Source organism: Tenrec ecaudatus, chromosome 2 (assembly GCF_050624435.1).
Source record: "Tenrec ecaudatus isolate mTenEca1 chromosome 2, mTenEca1.hap1, whole genome shotgun sequence".
Lineage (NCBI taxonomy): Eukaryota > Metazoa > Chordata > Mammalia > Afrosoricida > Tenrecidae > Tenrec > Tenrec ecaudatus.
Window position 1 is genome coordinate 18,119,740 of NC_134531.1, and position 24,263 is coordinate 18,144,002.

The following is a 24,263-nucleotide window of genomic DNA, read 5'->3' on the forward strand; positions in this document are numbered from 1 at the left end:
CATAGCCAACTAAAACAATAAGTTCAATAATGATATATTTATTAAATTTTATTATATTTATTATAATTTATGTTAAATAATACAACATGAAATGGATTGTTAGTTATTATATTGTTATAAGCAAACTTATAATTTATATATTGTATTTAGACCTAATTAAAAAACAGTGTTCAGGAATGTGTTATGTCTTCTAACATCTACTTTATACAAATTAAATGTTTAAATTGAAGTTATCGACTCTTCTAGAACATAGCCAACTTCTCTATAATTTTAGTGAAATTATTCTAATTACTCATGGACTAAACTTTTGTATTATAGATATTTTATTTTATTTTTAAAGGATGAATTTACCTGTCTGAGGGAATGATGTAGGTACCCCAACAGGCCTACTCCAACCTCTTTAGAGGGGGAATCCAATCCCAGTCTATCCCAAATCCCACAAGGTAGAGGTCACAGATATCTCCATCCTCCAACTTCCTTTATGTTTCACTGTGTCACCAACAAGTGACACCAACCCAGGCACTTACTTTTTGGATGAATTTGAGATTCCAGTGCAGTGACCACATCAAACTCAGAAACACACAATTATAGGGGTTTTTGCAGGAGCCCTGGTAGCGTTATAATCCACTGGGTCAGCAGTTCAAAACCGCCAACAGCTCCATTACAGAAAGCCTGGGCTTTCCATTCCCATACATGTTCACATTCTCAGACATCCCCAGGGAGTCACTATGAGTCAGCATTGATTGCAGGGAGTCTGTTTTTTTTAGGGAAGATAGCAGGTTACCAGTCAAGATCAGAAACATTAAGAATTTTTTTTTTCCCTGAAATGTCTTCACAGCAAAGTACTTCTGTATGCCCACTGTCCTCTCAGCTACATTATTCCCTGGCTACAAATCCCTTCAACCCCGGTAAATGCTCACAGGACACCCCATTTTGCAAGTCAGTCTCATGTTGGAGCAGCACAGCTTTATTTGTTCCATGGGCTAGAAGCTTACTGCTCTGTCTCATGACCTTATTGCTGCTATTCTGCCGCCTCTCCACTCATGGAGCTTGCACACACTCAACTCTGGCTTTTGTTTTGGGCTTGTTGCTTATCCTTCATGATGGTCCTGGGAATTCCCCTTCTTGCTACTGAGATGACACACATTATGACCAATGCAATGACAAATCTGGCCAATGCCCTCATTAGAGTTCTCTCTGTGTGACTGCAGAGTGACAAAGTCTCTCCAGTACAAAGTAAAAGGGCCATACCAAGTAATTCAACTGTGCAGTGGGTAACACATAAGGAACACAACATTATTGATCTAAAGAGGCTTTTACATAAAACTGCACATGCTACATTAGATAGGATCCTGATTAAACGAATTCACACATACGAACACAAAGTGAGTGTCTTTATGCCATGACTTTAAGACTCAATTCCAGCTATATAATAAAATGTATAAAGAATAGATCACATACAAAATGTTTTAAAATTCAAGTTAATATGAATATAGTTATGCAATAGGGTATGATACATAATTTAATAAGTTTCATATTATTAAGGGATCCCGGGGGATGTGATGGTTCTGCATTGGACTGCTAAGCACAACATCAGCAGTTCAAAACCACCAGCTTCTCAGGTGACTGATGAGACTTTTGACTCCTGTGAGGAGTAGAAACCTATAGGCACAGTTTGACCCTGTCCTATCTGGTCACTATGGGCCAGAGTCAATCCACTGGCAGTGAGTATGTTTTGTTCTTGTTGTTTTGGTTTCTTAGTGAAATGTTTGGTTACATTAAACTATAACACAAATATTTGTTCTATATACTTTCAGAGGTACAGGATTTTTCAAAGCAGTTGATAGTTCCCTGTAGAAGGACCATAATTTTTCTGCCATAAATCAGGCAGAGATTATGTGTGGATCTCTCTTCATGAAACAAAGTGGGTTTAATTAACTGCAGTTTATATACTAGCTGTGGGGAGGAGGTAGTTTAAAACAACAAAAAAGAAAGAATAAAAAATGTAGGCAGCCAAGTTGAACAAAATGAATGATTCCCTGGCACTGCCTTGATAAATTGTCTTTCTTAGTGCTAACTTGTAACCTATGGCACTTCAAAAGCTAATGTGACCCACACGAGTTCACGCTAGAAAACTATTTATTCACCCTGACCCACATTAGGATCAAGACCTGCAGATTTATCGCTTTCACTATGAGGCAGAATTCCTCCCTAAGATAATGTCCTGTCCCTTGGGGAGGAATTATTTAAAGAGGTTAAGAAGTTGCTGGTAAAGCAATTCATTAGGAAATTGCTTTAGTTGGAACTCCAAGCTATATGAAAATGTGAGGTCACTGACATAAAAATATTGTACTACCTCATTTAGAAACTGTTTTTTAATAGATAGGAAACATGCTTGCAGTATTTTATGGAAAGCCAGAAAACTCAATATTAAAATTATTTGGTAATTTTACATATCTGCAACATATGCTACATAAAACAATGTGAGAGAAATGTGAGAATTCCAGGGAATACATGTCATTGAAACTTACATTTATTTATTTCAGAATGGGTGCTTTTAATTTAAGTATGTGTGGGATCAATAAAACACAATTGAATTATCAAATATTCAATATCCAGAATTTCAATTGATCATTAAGCATCTATAACAGTTACCTAAGGAAAAAACATCAGAACGTATTTTATTTGGCTACAAAAATAAGGTTCATCAATTAAAATATCAATATAAATATTTATGAACTTGGATGTGGTTAAGGAAGAACTGTATATGTGTGTTTAACTAGAAATATCAAAGAACAAATGCCTCTTAAAATGGAATATTTTTATTTGGCTTTCAATTGATTTGTAGGCATGGCTAAGAGAAGAAAGATACTTGATAGGTAGGAATGGTAGAAAAAGAAGAGGAAATAGTAATTGCTTAAGGTTAAAGCCACTACATTTCAGATTAGGAATTATAACATGCAAAATAAATGTGGTAAAACTCTTGTTTTGAAGGTGCCTAAGCCATACCCATCAGTTCTCCTTTGGAATAGTCCATCCAGATATTCCAGCTATTTTGGCCCTCCCAGTGCTGCTGATGGTTGAAGAGGCCATTGATACATTTTGGGAAAGTCTGAAAATCGGTCAATCAGTTGGAATTGGACTCTGCTTCCTAGAGCACAGAAATGAACGTACTTTATTGGAATTAACTGACCTTTTATATCTCAGTTAGAGCCTAGTGGAGAAAAAGCAGGATCTAATTGCTGGTTTTAAGCACAGAGGAAACAGAAGTTCAGAGTTGACTACACTTTACAATTCTGCTGTTGTTGTTGCGGTTAGGTGCCATCAAGTGAGGCCCGACATACACTGACGTGACCCACACTGACCCGACCCACACTGACCCGACCCACACTGACCCGACCCACACTGACCCGACCCACAATGACCCGACCCACACTGACCCGACCCACACTGACTACCACCCCATGCACTCCAGAAGGAAATGTGCGCAGTCCGGCACCATCCTCACAGTAAGGAAGAACTACTTTCAGTCAGAATTGATGAAAATTGAGGCTAGCTACTCCTGTAACAAGCTACAGTCTCAGAAACTCACAAAGGCAGTTAGCTGTACCCTGTGCCACAGGGTCACTAAGAATCAGCGTCAAATTGGCAGCAGCATGTTTTTGTTTGTTTGTTTGGTTGGTGGTTAATAATACTGATTCTCATGCATGAAGTTTTTTCTTTTTTTTAACATTTTATTAGGGACTCATACAACTCTTATAACAATCCATACATATACATACATCAATTGTATAGAGCACATCTGTACATTCTTTGGCCTCGTCATTTTCAAAGCATTTGCTCTCCACTTAAGCCCTTTGCATCAAGGCTTCTTTTTTTCCCCTCCCACCCCACTGCCCCCTCCCTCATAAGCCCTTGATAATTTATACATTATTATTTTGTCATATCTTGCCCTATCCGCCGTCTCCCTTCACCCCCTTTTCTGTTGTCTGTCCCCCAGGGAGGAGGTCACATGTAAATCCTTGTAATCAGTCCCCCCTCTCCAACCCACTCACCCTCTACCCTCCCAGTATCACCCCTCACACCCTGGTCCTGAAGGTATCATCCACCCTGGATTCCCTGTGCCTTAGGCTCCTATCTGCACCAGCGTACAACCTCTGCTCTATCCAGACTTGCAAGGTAGAATTCGCATCATGGTAGTGTGTGTGTGTGGGGCGGGGCGGGGGGAGGGAAGCATTTAGGAACTGGAGGAAAGCTGTATCCTTCATTGATGTTACATTGCACCCTGATTGACTCAACTCCTCTTGACCCCTCTGTAAGGGGTTCTCCAGTAGCTGACAAATGGGCTTTGGGTCTCCACTCTGCACTTCCCCCTTCATTCACTATAGTAAGATTTTTTTTTTTATGATGCCTTATACCTGATCCCTTCGAAATCTTGTGATCACACAGGCTGGTGTGCTTCTTCCATGTGGGCTTTGTTGCTTCTGAGCTAGATGGCTGCTTGTTCACCTTCAAGCCTTTAAGACCCCAGACACTATCTCTTTTGATACCCGGGCACCATCAGCTTTCTTCGGCATATTTGCTTAGCATGAAGTTTTTACATGACTACTACTTGATCATTTATTGTACATTTTAGTAAGATAACTTCTCTTTGATCCTATAGGCCATTAGAAGGAGACTATTTCTCGGCCTCTTATTCTACTCATTGCCTCAACTTCACTCTAACATGGCAGAAATGGAAATGATTAGTAGAAAAGTAAATGTTAAAACCTAGTTGAGCATGGTTGAAATGATTTCCTTACAATAGATTGTTCATTTCTGGTCTCTTAGAAGGAGAAAAATTAATATCATATTTAGCCCTATAATTTTAAGTCTATTTGTTAAGGTAATTTGTTGTTTACTCATATTCTATTTAAAACAATAACCAAAGGCAAGTTTCTCAATCTATCCAGCATTAGGCTTCCTAATTAGTAAAAAACTAAATTAGTGAATACAGATAAAACAAATATGCAGTTCTCTTTTTATTTTAAATAGCACAAATCATTATTAAAGTTTAAACTAATTCTAATATTCTACTTCATAAAATAAAGAACATGGATTTGGTGTATCCACAGCTCTTCTATGAGTCCTGTATCAGTTAATTTGCTGTGTTAGCTGCAGTTTATTTAACTTTCCCTAAACTTAGTCTCCACTCTATTTTAAATGTGGCAGTACTTATCTGTGATAGGTACTTAGCTTTATAAATACTTAGCTTCATATACTTATAAAGATAAACTAACTAAGATATGCCCCCAACACATCATTTAACTTAATTAACTTTTGTAACATATTTTTGTGTTCATGGAAAAAATAGGAAAGTATATTTTGTCTGTGCATGGGTCTTATCAGATGCTGTGCTGCAGAAAGATGAAGCTGTCTGCTCTCACAGAGATTTACAGCTTCAGGAAGCGACAGAGACCTCACTACTCTGTCCTAAGCAAGGTGACCAGATTTTAACATTGGTAAAGCAGGGCACCAGTGGGACACCATTGATAAAACCCATAACCTGGCAAAGTAGCCACATGGCAGCTGAAAGCCGTATACCCTAGCTTGTCGTGCATTCTTTCCAAAAATTGGGACTTTTTTAAAACACTGCAGGATGCGGGAGAAATTGTTAAAAATCGGTACTGTCCCGCCAAAAGCGGGACATCTGGTCACCTGACTATAGAGTCATTGTGGGTGAGAATTGACTCAATGACCATGAATTTGATTACCTAAGTTTCAGCTACTTATAATGTATTTATAATGAAGGGGCTTATGAATTACCCTGACCATTAGTGCAATATATGGATCACCCACTCTAGAGGAATTTGGGTCTGGGCCTTCAGTATTTGAAAGTAAAATCAAAAGGGTAAGGCTCTTGGTTTCCATAATTGCCTTAATCAGAACATCTAAAAACACCAAATGTTGAGTAGATTCTAACTCACTGTGGTCCTACAGGGCAGAGGAGAAGTGCCTATGGGTTTTCCAATGGTATAGTCTTTATGAAAGCTGACTACCGCATCTTTCTCTTGGATTAAAACCACCTACTATATGGTGGGCAGCCAGCCCTCAGACATGACACAGTCAGTAGTCCTTAGAACACCTAGCATCATGTGACCCCCCTGTCCAGTACTAGGAATTCTTTACAATGGGGTCAGAAAACTATGGCTCTTGACCCATATTCACTCTTTGGGTATGTAGATGTGCCTCTAAAGACAAATGGGGAACATTTTAAAGGATATTATTCCGGTAATGGTGATTTAATTTGTTTATAAAAATAGATTTATGGTTCTCTAATAACTTTTAAATTGTCGTGAGGGTTAGAATTGGCACTTCAAGCTCAACAGTTGTGGACCCTTGCTCTAGAGTGAATGGGCCATGGATCTGGCAATTGGCTGACTTTGCTGCTACTGCATAATTACCGAGTGAGAAAGGTGAATGAGCTGAAGAGGGGCACAGAGGAGGAGTGAAATGAAATGAATGTGCTTCCTATTTGTCACTATATTCCTATGATGTTTATTTTTAATAAGGAAGAGGTTAAGCCATTAATTTAAGCTCTTCATATTTGCATGTACCACTTTGATTTTCCCAAATACAGTAGGTTCTCCTCATCTAAGAGCATATCTCTATGGGCACCATACGGATCTCCTGCACTGGACCTTACCTCTGATTATCTATGGGCACCATACACATCTCCTGCACTGGACCTTACCTCTGATTATCTATGGGCACCGTACGCATCTCCTGCACTGGACCTTACCTCTGATTATCTATGGGCACCATACGCATCTCCTGCACTGGACCTTACCTCTAATTATCTATTGGCACAGTACGCATCTCCTGCACTGGACCGTACATCTAATTTTCTATGGGCACCGTACGCATCTCCTGCACTGGAGCTTACCTCTAATTATCTGTGGGCACCATACGCATCTCCTGCACTGAACCGTACATCTAAGTATCTATGGGCACCGTACACATCTCCTGCACTGAACCGTACATCTAAGTATCTATGGGCACTGTACGCATCTCCTGCACTGAACCGTACATCTAATTTTCTATGGGCACCGTACGCATCTCCTGCACTGGAACTTACCTCTAATTATCTATGGGCACCATGCACATTTCCTGCACTGGACTGTACATCTAATTATCTATGGGCACTGTATGCATCTCCTGCACTGGAGCTTACCTCTAATTATCTATGGGCACAGTACGCATCTCCTGCACTGGACCGTACATCTAATTATCTATGGGCACCGTATGCATCTCCTGCAGTGGACCTTACTTCTAATTATCTATGGTTACCCTATGTATCTCCTACACTGAGCCTTACATCTAATTATGCCTAATTAATACCAAGATAGTTTCCTGGCAATAACACAGTATCATATTTTTATTCTCCAAGAAAATTTACAGATATAATTTTACTTGATCTTTGTAAACAAATTATATGTATATAATTTATATATATAAATTAGATTTCTGTTGCAGCTTTACCAGTACATTTAATCTGGTTGATATATAAATTTTAAGGCAAAGAAAAATAATTCTTATATCAGAAATCTTTTATATTGCTTCTCCATACTTCCCCCCCCTTTAATTCATCATCTAATCTACCAAACAGTAAAGCATCACACACTGGTTCCTATTGGCCCTTTTGTCATTTCTGCTTCAATATACTTTCCCTGAAGTGCGGAGTTATTTCCCATAACTAGCTGTAGAGACACTAAAGACAATACATATTTATTTTTATTGATAGCTTTATTTAATGTTTTTCTTCCTTTGACATTTTATGTGGATAACTTTGTAGGTTTTCAAAAATTATTCCCAAATTAAAACATGGTTGATAGTCCCTTGAAGTCACATGTCATATTAAGTTTGTAGAAAAGTTTGGAAACTGAAACAGCTATGCCATAAACAAAGGCATTTCTGATGTTAGCAAAGACCGTCACTAGAGTTGATAAAATCAGGCCTGTGAATAGCCTTTCTTATCATATGATGAAAAGCAAATGGAGTAAATCAAGGATATTAGATTCCTATTAGGAAGAAACAAAACTTTAGAAATAAATATATGCTAAGAGGTCCCAATGAGTTGGAACCCACTCGATGGAATACATTCAAGATATAATCTTGATCTCATATTCAAATCTTAAATGAGTTTTATTATAGCCTCTATATAAACACAGATGTGATTTATTTAATTAATTCTTTGAAATAAGAGCATTGCATTTAACAGGTAGTAGGTGGTGCAATGGTTATGCATTCTGCTGATCCTCAAGACCAGCAGTTCCAAACCACCAGTCACTCCATGGGAGAAAGAACGGCTTTCTATTCTTGTGAATAGCTACAGTCTGGTTCTACTTTGCCCAATAGGGTCTCCATGAGTCGCTATCAATTCAATGGTCGAGTTTAATTATTGGTAGCCATTTTACATTTGAATTATGAACTTGTCTTTTTTTAAAATCATAGTAAATGCGAATGAGATTAGGGAAATACCATAGGAAGAGCACTGGAAGCATACTGGTTACACATTAGGCTATAAGGTTGACAGTTTGAAACCGCCAGTCACTATGCGGGACAAAGATGGGGCTTTCTAGTAATGTAAGCAATTGTAGTCTCAGAAACTCAAGCGTGCAGTTCCACCTTCTCCTATAGGGTCATTATGAGTCAGTATGGGCTCAATGGCAACGAGCTTGTTTTTAAATTTAAGTTAGTTATAGGAACACATGTAAATTTCTAAATGTTATTTCTACTACCATCGATATTGGAGATATTGGAAAATAGATATATTTTATGTCCCAGAAACTCCACAAACCTCTAGTGTGGATCATAATAAAATGATAACAACTTCCTTTAAAAAGAAGCCGTCTGTATAGGATTAGACAAAGAATAAGGGAGGACAAAGAGAGTTGTTGCATTTGAATTATCGTGAATTATGGCGTTGACAAAAATATAGAAAATGCCATGTACTTCAAGCTGTAGTGGTTACATGTTGGGCGGCTAGTCTGCTGACAGGTAGTTGGAAACCACCAGCTGCTCTGTGGAGAAAAACAGGGTTTGTAGGCCTGTAAACAGTTTTAGCGTCAGAAACTCACAGGGAGTCGCTAGGAGTCAGCATCGGCTGGTGGTCGTGAGGGAGAGCGAGAAGGATCAAGGAACCTTGCTTACAAGAAGCACGGTCAGAAGGCTCATGAAAAGGAAGAACAGTGAGATTCTATCTCATTTACTTTGGACAAGTCACTAGCAGGGAAAAATCCCAAAGTCAAGGAAGGAAAGAAGGAAGGAAGGAAGGAAGGAAGGAAGGAAGGAAGACATCCGACGTGACTCAGTGGCTGCAACAAAGGGTGCAGGCACAGCCGTGACTGCGAGGCAGTGGGACTGTTTAGTGTTTTCTTTCTTCCACATGGGTCTCCATGAACCAGTACTACTGGGCGGTCCTTAATAGCAACAACACATGATTGATGAATTAGCTTTGAGCCCTTGGTTTAATTGCTTATCTTTTATTCATATAGACGACATTTTGCTAAAATGTGCTCTTGATAACTTGCTTTACATGGTGCAGCATGATTATTAGATAGAGTTTGTTATTTCTCTAAAGTACCCATACAAATACAAGACAAGGATAAGTGGAAAAAAAACATGAACTTGAGTCTGATATGCTTCAGCTAGCTTCTGCTAATGAGACACATTTAGATAAGAAGGTTGCTTTCTGTCTTTCAAAAGGCTTGAATGGGGAAACCTTGAAGCAGCTAGAATACAATTATGAAGGGCATCAATTAGCATTCGTCACACCCATACTTCTAAGCAGTTACGTTAGGTGTTTTCTACTTTTACAGTAATCACCATGAAACAAGAGCTCTAGAATCAAAATAACTGCATCGTGTGGATGCTGCTGTTCTTTATTGCAGCTCTTGTGTGCCAGACTTAATATCAAAAACCCCAAGGACTTTTGGGATGGTAAAGTCAAGCATTTTTTTTTCAACAAAGATATCTCTGTCATCAGGTGGGACCACATACATTCTTTCTAATTTCTCCTATGCCTTCCATATGACTTTAGAAATAACTCTGTCTCACTTGGTAGGACGTGCTATCAGGTGTTCTGGCTCCACTCCAGATACCATGCTTTCCTTGGCCTATTATTATAAGACGTTATCACCTGAAGAACTAATTCACTTATAAAACAAGAAAGTATTTACTAGATGAATTTGCAAATTAAAAGAATTAGTTGTAAGTGTTGTCAATTTTACTACTGGGGTACATAAATATATTTTAGGGAGATATTATTTTCTTCATTTATGGATGAATATAATTTCTAAATTATGTAATCTAAATGAGTACTGTCAATAATTTATTCAGTAGTTTAGTGCATTTTAATTCTATGTCATGTAAATAAAAATGTACACATTTTAGAGCCAAATATTGTTTAAAAATTGAAAAAAGAGATAGCATGTTTCCTTTAAATAGTACTATATGGTTTAATGGAGAACAAAACTATGCACTAAAAATAAGTTTTAAAAATGTCTGAGTACATGCCAAAACTTATAGTATAGGCAATAGTTTGAAAATAATTTGAGATTGTGTAGCTCTTCATGCTTTACATACCAACTACTCCATTAGGGAGGAACCACACATGTATCCAATGAGATGCACAAACGTCAACAATGGAATTTTAAATATTTATAGGACATGGCCTTCTCCCACACCCCAATTCAAATATAGCAACTCTCCTTCCGCATTTGTGAAGAATGTTGATTATAATGTGTACTGTCAAAAGAATGAATAAACCAGTTCTAGAAGAAACACACCAGAATGGGTCAAGAAGTGGGGATGGTGAAACTTTGGTCCACTTATGCTTGACAAGGCATCAGGAGAAATACACACCTGGACAAAGACATCATGTCTGGCAATTGAAGGCTCAGCAAAATCAAAAGAGGCCCTCGCAGACACCAAAATAGTGAGCTCAAAAATATAGAAAATCATAACGGTATCATGAGACTAGAAGACATTTTGTTCTTTTATCTCTAAGAGATCCATGGCCAGAGCCAAATCCATAGCAACCAGCCGACAACAAAAAGAGAATGACATTTTGCCTAAATCGCAAAGGAAATAAAACCACTCAAAGGGATAGAACATTTAAATCTCTCATGAAATTTGTTCTATGGATTCTGTTGATTTTTTGTTGCAATGTAATCTTTAATTGTGAAATGACATCATAAATGCAGAACGAAAAAAGTGATTAAAAGTATAAGAAGAAACACACAAGGGAGATCTGAGAAAAGTAATATAAGTTCTTGACTGTAGAGTCACTAAAGCAAATGGAAGAAATAATGAGGTAAATAATGGAACAGAAATGTTCAAAAGAACAGTTTGAAAAGACAAAATATTATCATGAAATGTGCAAAGATCTGGAATTAAAAAAACAAAAAGGATGAACATACGTAACATGATTTTTGCTGAAAATACTGAAGAGAACAGGAAATAAGCCTTGGGTTGCAATGTTGAAAGAGTCTTTGGGCAACATATTAGACGATGTAGGAAACATAAACAATATGGAAAGAATAAATAGAATCACTGTCCCCAAAATAATGAATCTACATTTTCCCATTTCAGCAGGCAGCATGTGACCAAGAACCAGTGTCAGGTTTGCAACTTGACTGCATCATGGTTCCCAGCAGTCTGGCAGGATTCTCCCATGATGTGATCTAACACAGTGAAGTCAACTCCCTGATGGGATCTGTAACACCAGGAAATCAACCCTGTGAGCAGCCAACAGTTCTAGTGGAAGATCTATCTCACTCCCTGCCCTGGAGTTAATGGTGACTCATAGGGACCCCTTGTGGGTTTTGAAGACTCTGTACCTGTTTATGAGAGCACAAAGCCTACTCTTTTTCCCATGGAGCTGCTGGGCTCCTGGTAGCTTTGAAATACTGATCATTTAAATCTCCGCCCAATCCGTAACCATTACACCAAGCAAACAGTTGGAAAGCTTATCTGTCTCTCGCATCTGTTTATTGACCTCCCACGCACAGTTCCTAGGAGCTATCAGCAGACTGCTAAACTTGGATTCTTTTAACCTCTACATTCACCACCTTCCTGCTTCCTGTTTCAACAGGGCTTTGAGTCATGGACTTGAACCAGACTAGATATACATGCTTCTACAGCTGTGCAAACCATTTCTTGCCGTAAATGTCCTTCTGTGCACATGCACAAATAAGTGTCATTGGTGTTGCTTCTGTAGAGAGCCCAGTCAGACACCACTGAAGGACAATGTCCCAGCTCCACTTAAAGCACTTGAAAAAACAAGACCCAGGCTTTGACAGGACACAAATGGACATATTTCAACATAATGAGGCAGTGCACAGAGAATGTATTTATTTAGTGGAAATAAATTTATGATATTGAGTACTCGGCTGACACAAATGGCTCAGTAGGTGAGTACTAGTGGAAAAGATGCAAGTTCAAACCCATGCAGAGGCACCTCAGATAAAAGGTCTGGAGATCGGCTCCCAGATGACCACAGCTTTGGCTCTGGGTTGTGCAGCTCTGCTCTGCAGATTTGGAGTAGCCGTGACTTTGAATAGACTCGATGTTCGGTTTTGGATGTGCTGTATTCCTTCATATTTATTGATTACTTTTAAGTTTATAATGCATTTACATAAAATGACCTTCTTAAGTTTATTGATTTTTCTGTTATATGGTATTATACTGTTACATTCTATTCTGTGAAATAGAGTAAGCCATGTCCACCAACATGTCTTTGGATTCACTGTCCAGTTTAGAAAACAAAACAAAATATCCAGATGGTTTACCAGACATGCTTGCCAATTTTTTGAGCACTTCTAACAATTTCTCGAGTTGTTCAAATGCTTAATTCCGGTTTAAGCCTCTAATCCAATTTCTTCTTATACTTGGAAATATTGTGAATTTTTCTACATATTGTATACCTTTTTTCTACATATACATGCATTCATAAAATGTAACACTTGTCCTTTTATGAACTGAAATGTATACAAATCATTTTATGTGTCATTATGCAACTTGAAATTTCATTTTTTATTACCTATCAGAGAGCTGATCATGCTGCAGTATAGAAACCATGTCCTCTGTTATCATTATATAGCTTTGCATTGCACAAGTATGGCAATATTTTTTATTCTTGCTTTTTTGGCCATTGGTGGTTTCATTTTTGATTTACTAAAGTAATATTCGTAGATATTTGTACATTCATTTGTTAGTATATGTGAGGTCTCCTTATAATAAAGTTTTAGAAAATAAGAATCTTAAACTGAATTCTATATTGCTAAATAACTTTCCAGGGTGATTTCTAAATTTTTATACTGAATTTATGAACTAGTAAATGGTGATAATTACACTTTCAGAATGAACATAATATTTAATATCCATCGCAAATTTTAATTATAAATATGAAAAAGAATAGCAGAGGTTCCAGGATAGTTTCTGGATTCACATTCATTAATTTCTCCCACGACCACCATACATATGATGAAAGTGATTTTCCTGTTCATACTGTCACTAAATCTTTGCCTGCAATCACCCCCTCCACAATGTCACTTTCTTCTCCCACACACCCTTTTTTACTACCCATTAGGGGCATGTGAACTGTGACACAGCATGCAAAGTGAATTTAAGCTATAAAAGTTATAGCTTAAATAATGGAAAAGTTAAGCTAAATTAGAGACCATGTTGGTATGGCTTCTTTTCATATTTTAGAATACAGATTTACATGATCTAATTCTACACAGATTTTCTAACCTAATTTGAGATCAGCTCCCTCTTTTCTATCCATAAGATGACTCAGGACATTTGCCTTAGCAGTGTCCTCTTTCTGCAGTAATTATCTACCAAGTATTTTCCTGGCTCCTGTCCTTGCTCCCTTCAGGGCTGTGTGTAGAGGTCGACATTACAAGTTCTCTCGGGGTGTTTTCTTTGCAATACCATGCTCATTATCAGGAACACCTATCTTGCTTGCTGGCGTCATTGTTTATATGTTGTTTTTTGATAGTTGCCATTAGGCCTACTAAGACCCATGGTGACCCTGTACACCACATTGTGAAACACTGTCCAGGCCCGTGCTATCCTCACATTTATTCCTATGTCTAAATCCATGTTGCAGCCATGGGTCAATCCATCCCATGGAGGGTCTTCCTCTTTTCCTTTACCCCTCCATTTCGCCAAAGATCGTGTCCTTCTACAGGGACTAGACTGCGCTGACACTCTGTCCAAGGTATTTAAGGTGAAGTGTTGCCATTCTTCCCTCCAATGAGCACTCTGGTCTTATTGCAACTCAGAGTGGATTGTCCTTTTAGCAGTCCATGTTACTTTTCAATATTCATCTCCACCAGCACAATTCATATGCACTGATTCTTCTTCCATCTTACTTATTTCAATGTCCAACTATCAAATGCATATGATGCCATTGAAAATAGTATGACTAGAGTCAGGCACAACTGAGTCCTCAAAGTGACCTTTGTGTTAGTCCAGGTAAACTAGAGAAACAAACCCATAGAAAATCATGTGTGTGTAGGACAGAGTTTTATATATAAGAGCAGTTGAATATTAAGAAAATACCCCAGTCCAGCCCAGATCAAGTGAATCAGTCCAATGTTAGCCCATATGTCCAATACCATGTTATAGAGTCCTCTTCAGACTCATGAAACACATGCAATGATGCCATATGCAGGACAATCACAGGCTAGTGGGTAGAAAGTCTTTAGATCCAGTGGCATTGTAAGCATCTCAGCGCTGGCAGGGGTCTCTAAGTGCCTTCTCCTAAGGGATGTCTTATAGGAAGTGAACAGAGAGGGAAGTGTCTCACACCTGAGAGTTCCCAGAACTCTCAGAAGGAGGTCATGCCCACACAGATGCCTCATTGGCTGTGATCCCATTGACAGACTAGACTACACCCCTTCACTTTAATCCTCTCAAGTCCCAAATTGACACCAGATCATGTAACTATCAAAACATCCTTGCTTTTCAATACTCAATTTGTGCAGCAGACTTAATTAATGCAACTAGTCTTTTTATCTCTTGATTGCTGATTCCATGAGCATTGATCATACATCCAAGAAAGGCAAAATCTTGACAACCTCAAACTTTTCTCCATTTTTCTTAATGTTATCTATTGGTCTAGTGGTGAGGATGTTCATCTTCCTTACATTGAGTTGGAATCCGTATTGAAAGCTGCATTGCTTGATATTCATCAGTAAGAGTTTCAAGTCCTCCTCACTTTCAGCAAAAAAAAGGTTGTGTCATCTTCATGTCAGAGGTTTTAATAAGTCTTCCTCCAATCATGATGCCACATTTTTCTTCGTATAATCCAGCTTCTCTGTTGATTTACTCAGCATCCAGATTGAACAAGTATGGTGAGAGCATAGAATCATGATGCACCCCTATTATGATTTTAAGCTATGTGGCATTTCCTTGTTAGGTTCTATAACTGCCTTTTGATCATGAACATGTTACTCATGAGCACAATGATGTGTTCAGGAATTCCCATTCTTCTCAAGATTGTCCAGTTTGTTATGATCCACACAGTTGAATAGCTTTACATAATCAATGAAATACAAATAAGCATCCTTCTAATACTCTCTGCTTTGAGACACAATCTATCTGACGTCAGCCATGATACCCCTTGTTCCCACATCTACCTAACCGTGCCTAAATTTCTGGCAGGTCACTCACAACACATTGCTTTAATCCTTGATGAATGATCTTAAGCAAAATTGTACCTGTGTGTGATATCAATGATATCATTCTATCGTGTAAGCATTCTTTGGGATCAGCTTTCTTTGGAATGGACACAAAGATGGATATCTTTCAGGCAGCTGACCAAGTAATGATCCTCCAAATTATGGACATACATGAGTGAGTGCTTCCAATGCTTCTTCAGCTTTCTGAAACATTTCCATTGGTTTTCCATCAATTCCTAGAACCTTAATTTGACTCCTATATTCAGTGCACTTGAACATTTTTCCTTCAGCACCATTGGTTCATGCTGATATGCTACTTTCAGAAATGGTGGAATATCCACAAATTATTTTTGGTACAGTGACTATGTATTCTTTCCATCTTGTCTTCATGCTTTGGACAAAATAATGAATGGTGCAGGAAGTCATTGGGAGGATTTTTCCATTTCTGAATCATTACATTGTATTGTCGGTGCATAAATTTGAGTAATAGCTACACTAGTTGCATTTCCTTTAAGCTGGCTATATATAATCCTATCATGGACAGCACTGCAGTTCAAGGTTGATTTTGAAATGTCACTTTTGGCAATTAATGCCATGCCATTCCTCTTTATTATGTTATTCCCAGAATAATAGAATATATGATTCTCTGTTTCCAAATGCCCAATACCAATCCATTTCAGTTCAATAATGTCTAGATATTGATATATATGCATTCTATTTCATTTTGACCATTTCCAATTTTCCTAAATTCATACTTCACACATTCCAAATTCCAGTCATCAGCAGATATTTTTATCAGCATTTCTCCTTAGCTTGAGTCATGTCCCAGTAGCAGGTGAAGATCTCTGAGTCTACTCTACACATTTTACTCCTTCATGTCACTTGGAGCAAGCAGCCTCTCCCTCAGTCGTATTTCAAAGTGGCCTTAGATCTGAAGGGTCCATCCTCTGGCACAATCTCTGACAAAGTTCTGCTTCCATTCATTAGGCCATGAGTATCTGACAGTGTTTTGAAGCCGTGCTTAAGGTTGCCACTGTCTACTTCCTATAACTTGGGCAGCTGAGTTGTTCACTGGTCGGAGTCTAGAAGCTCCTCAGAACCAGACCTGTTCAGTTTGGGTGATCCCGCTGGCATTTGAAATGCTATTGATACAACTTCTGGTATCACAGCAACACAGAAGCCACTGAAGTCTGACAAACTGACTGGTGGCATGTTTGGTGTTTTTAGATAGTAATCACAGTAGACAAGATATGGTAGTATAGTGTTATGAATTGGGATGTGAGCTACAAGGTCTGTGATTCAAAACCACCAGCTGGTCCTCAGAAGAATGATGGGAATTTCTATTCCCCTCAATAATTGCAGTCTTGGAGACCCACAGGGACAATTCTATGGTGTCTGTGTCTTGTAGTGTGTTATGAGTCAGCAGTAAATTTGATTTTGAATTGGTAGTTGATCACAGCATAGGGTTGTTTTTAAATGTGCTTCTTGCATGTCTCACTGATGGAACATATGCTCTCCTATGTCTCTTCTGTTTTCTTTAGTTTGTAACCCTTCTGTCAAGAGTAGTCACTGTCATGAAGTAAGTGATCTACAAATATTTGTTAAATTGTTGAATATCTCTGGATTTCATGACTCAATTATCCCATATAACATTGACCAAGTGGGTGAACATACGAAGCTCTTCATTTGTTCAGCACAGTGCCTAGCAGATATTAGCTAACTTCATGTGCATTTGTTGAATGCATGACCAGAAAAAAAGTATAAGTTTGGAGAGTAATATACTTTGTGTTTGTAGTGAATCTGAAATAACTCTTAAAAGCAAAGTGAAGAAATCCAAGGGTGTGACACGTACAAATAAGGTCATCTTAAGAGTGTCTAAAATTGCTGCTAAAAACATAGCAATGAATTTAAGACTTTTCACGTAGTCAGAATGACTGCTGATGCTTCCCTCAGTGTGTTTTACCAATTCTTCCGATTGTTAGGACATTGTTAGAACATTGTTCTCCCTATGTTAGGGTAAATATTCCTGTATAAACCCTAAGTTTAAGCTAAGCACTTGATTACTCAGTGAAAGACTATACTCCCTTCCCTTCATTTCTGTTTGATGTTCCACATTCCCTTGCAAGACTTAGTTCCAGCTACTTCAATGTAATCCTCTACACAATTCCCTCATTCCCAGTGATCCTCGAGTATGGTGGACAAGGGCTGAACTTGTTTTGATTCTATGGACAAAGAGGCACCAATGAGATGGAATCGGGTTCTCCAGTGACTCCACTGAGTAGTTCACTCCACCAAACTTCTTACTTTGGAGACTCTGTTATAACTGTCGCGGTTTCACTCTAATAAACAGACATTTGATTTAAAGTCCTTCACAGCTCTATCTTAGCACAGAACATGTTCAACTCTATGGAAGAGAATTGTTGCATTCACTTCTACAAATCTATTTAATGGTTCACCATTGTTTGTCTCTTTTTAATTGAGCTGTGGTTGTAAGATACTTATGGCAAATCCAAACCTCTATATCTGTTATTGAAATCCCATTTGGGAATGAATTGGCTTTCTTGTATTAATGAAACAGTATCAGTGCCTTAGAGCAATTTCTTTTGATATATAAGATAGTCGATTAGGAAAAGAAGGCAGTAAATGGAGAAGGGAGAGGGCAAATGCCATGGTACATTAAGATCAAGGACCCAAAGATTCCAGGTGAATAATGATAAGGACCTTCCTTCGGAATAGACAATGCAAGGGGAAGCTTTCTTTACCTAGAATCCGGACCTATTACTCATATTTCTAGCATCCCAAAATGTGAGAAAGTAAGAATCTGATTTTCAAAGACAATCTTCCGTAGTATTTCAGGTACAGAAATTCTAGATAACTAGCATGCTAGATTCGCCTATGTCTAATGAAAATCACAATGATTGGCATGCTCTGGACTTTTTAACCACAAACCCATGTTCTCCCTTTCATGCCCCAGAGGCTCCATACCCACATGCAGGCAGGCAGGTTACAACTACATTGATGGAGCCAAAGTGTTGAATTGAAGCAAACATGTTGCCTGAAACTGGGCTACTGCTATTGTGAGATACAGAAAGATTTCTCCCAAGTTGTCTTCCCAAATGTGTGACAAACCCAAGACACTGCTTGCTCCCCATGCTAAATGACTGTACATTGGGAGGTCAAGGAAAGTAGGTCAGAGGTTATTCTCCTTAGGGCGATTAGCCATCCAAAGCAACAAGACTGTATAGTCTGACTCACCCTAAGCAGGGCCCCCTCCCCCCTCCCTTCTGATATTGTTCCCTTGAAGGAGTGCCCCAAGGCAAATCTGAGACCACTCAAGGATGACTAAGCTTAGTCTATTAGACAGAGTCTAGGGTCCATGCATCTTGCCACATATGTACCCCTATTAGCTCCTTTTACTATATCATGTACACTCTTAGAGCATCACCCTCCTGATGCTTGTATTGCCTACATTACAACCCCTCCCTATAACATAAATCATCTGTAATCAGGTGGCTTGCATGCCCCCAAAGAGATATAAGCTTTGGTTGGAAATAAAACCTCATAAAAGCTCTCTTCTGCCCTCTTGTCTCCCACCTCCACGGGTACCACGAAGAGGAGCTGAGGTGAGCATGCTACCAAGAAATGTGCCTGATTCCTTTATTTTACTTCCTCTCTCCCATCTTTCCTATTCTCTATGAGTTTACTATAATCTTTATATACTTAACCATCTGACTGCACCTACCAAACCTGAGATTAGTTGTGGGGGCCTGGTTACCCCCACATGCTATAGTCCCTGTTCCAACTATAGCCTTCTCAGAGTGCAAGCATGCAAACACAGCACTGTGCTGTCAATCAACTGCAAGGTCATTGTTAGCTACAGAGCTACATCTCCATGAACTTATTAGCAATGCAAATTCACCAAACAAACTGTATTTCTGGGGCATCTTGCAAGCTATCAATGCACTAGAAACCCAAAAACTTTCTATGATTTTCACAGTACCCAAACTCCTTCACACTTTCTTCACACTTTCCTTCACACTACTAAGAGGGAAAACCAAACAAAAGCTTTATGCCTACCCTGTTTGCCTATGCACTACTACCCAAAATTCAGCTCTCAGTTTAATGTGACGATCAACGAGTATTCGTGATCACGTGGTTTTATTTTCCCCATATTAATCATCTCTCATATACCCAACCCCCACAGCTATATAATTTGGGTAATTAGCTGACACATTCCCTAATCCTCACACCAGACCAAGACCTATAAAAGTTGGAAGATGTAGCTAAACACATTGCTCCATTCTCCAGTTATACCTTCCACTTCAAATCTCTTAGCAACTTCCCTCATTACTGAACGTTTCCTGGACCTTTCTCCAGGGCAGCCACCAGCTCAGCAATCACTTGTTCCTGCCCTCCCCTCTCCACTCTCCCCCAGTTTCTTAGCCTTATATTAATCACCAAACCACTGGTGCATGCATTTCTAAGAAAGGCATTGTTTTTGCATCTAGTCATCATGCATTTTATATTTCAAACTTTATGTTGTTGTATATATGTTTAAATCTTGATATATTTCTATTTTTAGTAAACTGGCAATTGAGTGTCTTGTACATGTGTTCAAATACGTGACCTTCATTCAAATTACTTAAATACAGCAAATAAATATCAATTTTTGTGCTCTTCTACTTGTTTTTTTTATCAGCTTTGTAGTCAGAATTATAATCACCCCTTACTTGAACAACAAAAATAGTTTCTTAAATGATCCGGTCTTTATGCTTTTGCCGCTGACTAATGCATTTTCAATGCATTAAAATAAGTAAATGCACCATTCTTATTATCAAATCACCTTGTTTGAATGAGTGCTTGCAGACAGTGGAAGAAAATCTAAAGCTTATATTTACTTTTGTTTTCCTTTGGCTGAAATGCTAGGGTGAAGAACGATCTTCAACCACAATAAATGAAAGCCAGAGTTTCCACATTCACTCCTTTACCTACAACCTCCTTTCATAGCCCTTCTTCCAATAGTAGCCATACTGGCTAAAATTCAACTTTTTCTTCTCACATATATGAGAGAGGAATTCCAATCCTCTTAACAACAGCACCCACTGTCAGAGTATTTATTATTGCATAATCAGTGAATAGAAAAAATTATGCTTAAAAAACTACCCCAACCCTCTCAAACTCACTGACACTTTGTTGAATGTGAGACCACCTGGGCTCCAAGTTTCCCCAGATTCTATTGCTATTAAAAATATTTTAATCGATTATTTTCAGGACCAAAAGGATGACAATAAGAGCTTAGTTTGACATACCTAACTAAGGTTTTTGTTTTGTTTTATTTAATTTTTTCAGTTATATTCCTATGTTAACAGGACATCAGTGTCAGAAGGACAGTGTTGTTGGGTGGCCAAGAAGCTGAAGGTGGATACTGGCACTGGTGATTATTTAAGTGAACGCTTCAACCCAGAATCTTCCGTGAAAGCTACCCAGCATGGGTACTGCACTGGCATTTGAAATAAAGATGCCATAGGATCACAACGCACAGGATACCGCAGTCAAGCAAGGTTATGAGGGGGTAACCACCCCCTAACCTCCCACCCCACACCCCCACCAAAAAAGATAAAACAGCTCTGCAGGGCAGAGTCTTTTTGTCATGCATTTTTCCCTCTAGGCAAGCACCTAGCAACTCTGAATTAGTGCACCCAGTGATATTACCTGGGAAGGTTCCCTCTGAACACAGTAGAATTTTTCTTCAAAGCAGTTTTGCTGGAACTTCATTTTTGTGATGGTTGAATTAAAAGAACAGAACGAGGCTGAGAAATTTTGTTTCATGCTTGGGAAAAATGCCAAAGAAATGGTTGTGATGTTGAACAAAGCTTACGAGGACAGGGTTATAAGAAAAATTTGTGTGAGTGGTTTCTCATTTCAAAAAAGGTGAAATGTTGTGCATGGGTTTGGATTTGTGGCAGGTCTGATCCCCTGAGCCTCTCAGAGTGTCCCATGCCAAAGCAAACTGTAACCCCGAACCATTGCCTGAGTTCACCCCATGAGCTTCAGGTACTGAAGCAGGTTGCATAGTGAAAAAAAGAAAAAGTAAAATGTCAACTGATGACAAACCTCATTTCAGACGTCTGTCAACTTCCCAAACAGACCAGAATGTTGATTCATGGTGCATTTGGAGTTCATTCTACCAGGTCAGATTGTTAGCCAAGCTTTCTACTTAGAGCTTCTGAAAAGACTGCATAACAGTGTGTAACAAGACAGGCCTGATTTCTGGCAGATGGGGACAATGCACCTTCTCACACGCCATCTCACTGCGCCAGTTTTTGGCAAAAACCAGCAAACTTCTCTTGCCCCACACACCTTACTCACCTGACCTCACTCCTTGTGACTTCTTTTTGTTTCCACGAATGAAGGGAGTTACGAAAGGAGAGCAATTTCATGGCATGGAGAAGAGGTGAAGGAAAAAGAGGGGGAGGTGCTGTCCAAACCAGAGTTTGAAAAATGTTCCAAAGAATGGGATAGCAGGTTTGAAAATGTTTTACATAAAATGGAGAGTACCTTGAAGGTAATTAGGTTGTTTTGTAAAATAAGTTTAATACATCACTTTGAAAAAAAATCTGGGGTTTTGGGGTCGCTATCTCCTCTTATGTTGGACACACCATCAAAAACAACATGTAACTTGAAGAGGACCTTATGTTTAAAAGATAAAGGTCAATACAATGATAATTCTCGAGGAGATAAATTGACAATATTTTCAACAATTTATTTAGACCTATCAGCTATTATGAAGAAGTCACAGAACTTGACAATTTTTTGTGTTATAAATTCATTTCCTAGTTTGACAACTAACAATACCAACAACAGTAAGCCTAGTCTGCATTAGGCATTTACTAAATGGCAGTTATTGCCAATACCTTGAAACTATTTTGATATAGTAGTTATCTTAGGATGGCTTCTCAAAAGAAGAAAAGCCAGAATACACACACACACACACACAGACACATACATCTTCTCACAAGCATATATAGACAATAGATAGATAGATAGATACATGGATAGATACATAGATAGATAAAGATAGATCATTGTCAGATTCTTCTTATGTATGCAACAACATCTCATTGCAAGTTTATTATGAGAGAGAGAGAAAGAATTATCAAGAAAATGGCTCCTACATTTGTAAAAGGGATAAGTTCCAAGTTCATGCTAGTTCCAAGTCCATGAGTCAGATGTTGGACTGGAGGCTTGAGTCTTGGAACTGTGGATTGATAAACTCAAGATCAGGTTGGTGGATGGTGAGGTGCATAAATCAAAGATCAGGAGGTCAACTTTATGGCTGGAGAGTTGAATTAATACATGATTGGCACGCCAGGGGGAAGGCCTCTGAAATGCACCTGGATCAGCAGGCAATATGGCACACCATTGACTTAAATCCAAATACCAGAGGACTGATGAGCCAGATGAAGGGTGTCAACTCAGCAAGCAGCAGCCAAGCTTTCTGCAGTGTCCACTTACACTGGAAGCAGGCCAGAGCCCCAACAAAACTTACTTTTAGTTGACTGCATCAGGTCTTTGATCTGAGAAAAAGCGGTATATGATCCATCTTTAATCTTATAAGAGATTGTCTCCTCATAGCTGCTCCCATTATACAGTTGAGTGCATTGTGTTAGATCACATCATGGGAGATTGCTAGGTCTTAGCTACTAAACCACTGGGAATTCAGGTCCGTAGTTGATAAAAAGCCTATCGTAGCAGGCTTTGTGTATATATATTGTGAATAAAATGACTAACTACGAGGAAAATGGAGGTAAAAGGGGAATTGAGGATAATACAGCACTTAGAAGTCCAAAGCAGGGAATAGGAATGCTCCTTAAGAAAGATCTAGAAGTAGCCAGCATGTCTGCAACTGAGAGCCCATGGAGGATTAACATCAACTCCTGAGTTTCCCAATGGTAATTATTAAAATCATGGCTGTCAAGAAGTATAACTTGGAATATCAAAAATAAGAAACGTGATTATTCTTTTGTCTGTACACCTGTTACCTTATTCTGATCTAAGGCACTGTTTTTCATCTTGACCCATGGAAAGTCTCATGACATCTTGTGATACATGCGAAGGTAGCTGATATTCTCATGGCCACAGTGTTCTAGGTGGAGGGTGTGAACCTTGCTGGGTGCTATAATATGACACTATGACCAGCACCCTTGAATGACTCTGCATAGGCAAAAGGTGTTCGCCATTTGAATTCCACACTAAAATTAAAGCTCATTTAGTAAAGAATATTAGACTTGGAAGTAGAGGACCTAATAACTTGTATTTAATTATGTTAATAATTTCTCTGTCTCTTATAGGCTCATATACTCCCTGAAATAAATATCCTTAAAGGTCAGCTGCTTTTTATGAGGCCTTGACTCTAATAAAAGGACATTTCAAATGATGCATAATATACCACGATTCAAGCAATGAATAAACAAATAGGAAGGATTAAAGTATGTGATGATAGTGTTATTGCCACCTTTATTATAGAAA

At 38.6% G+C, this 24,263-nt stretch overlaps 1 protein-coding gene and 1 non-coding gene across 3 annotated transcripts in view; one reads left to right on the forward strand and one right to left on the reverse strand.

Annotated features, from left to right (window-relative positions):
- Positions 1 to 24,263, reverse strand: part of CDH18 (cadherin 18) — a 360,438-nt gene that overhangs the window by 285,939 nt on the left and 50,236 nt on the right. The window lies entirely within an intron of this gene.
- Positions 21,678 to 21,811, forward strand: LOC142442179 (small nucleolar RNA SNORA42/SNORA80 family). Its single transcript, XR_012783409.1, has one exon. It is a non-coding gene; the product is annotated as a small nucleolar RNA SNORA42/SNORA80 family (small nucleolar RNA).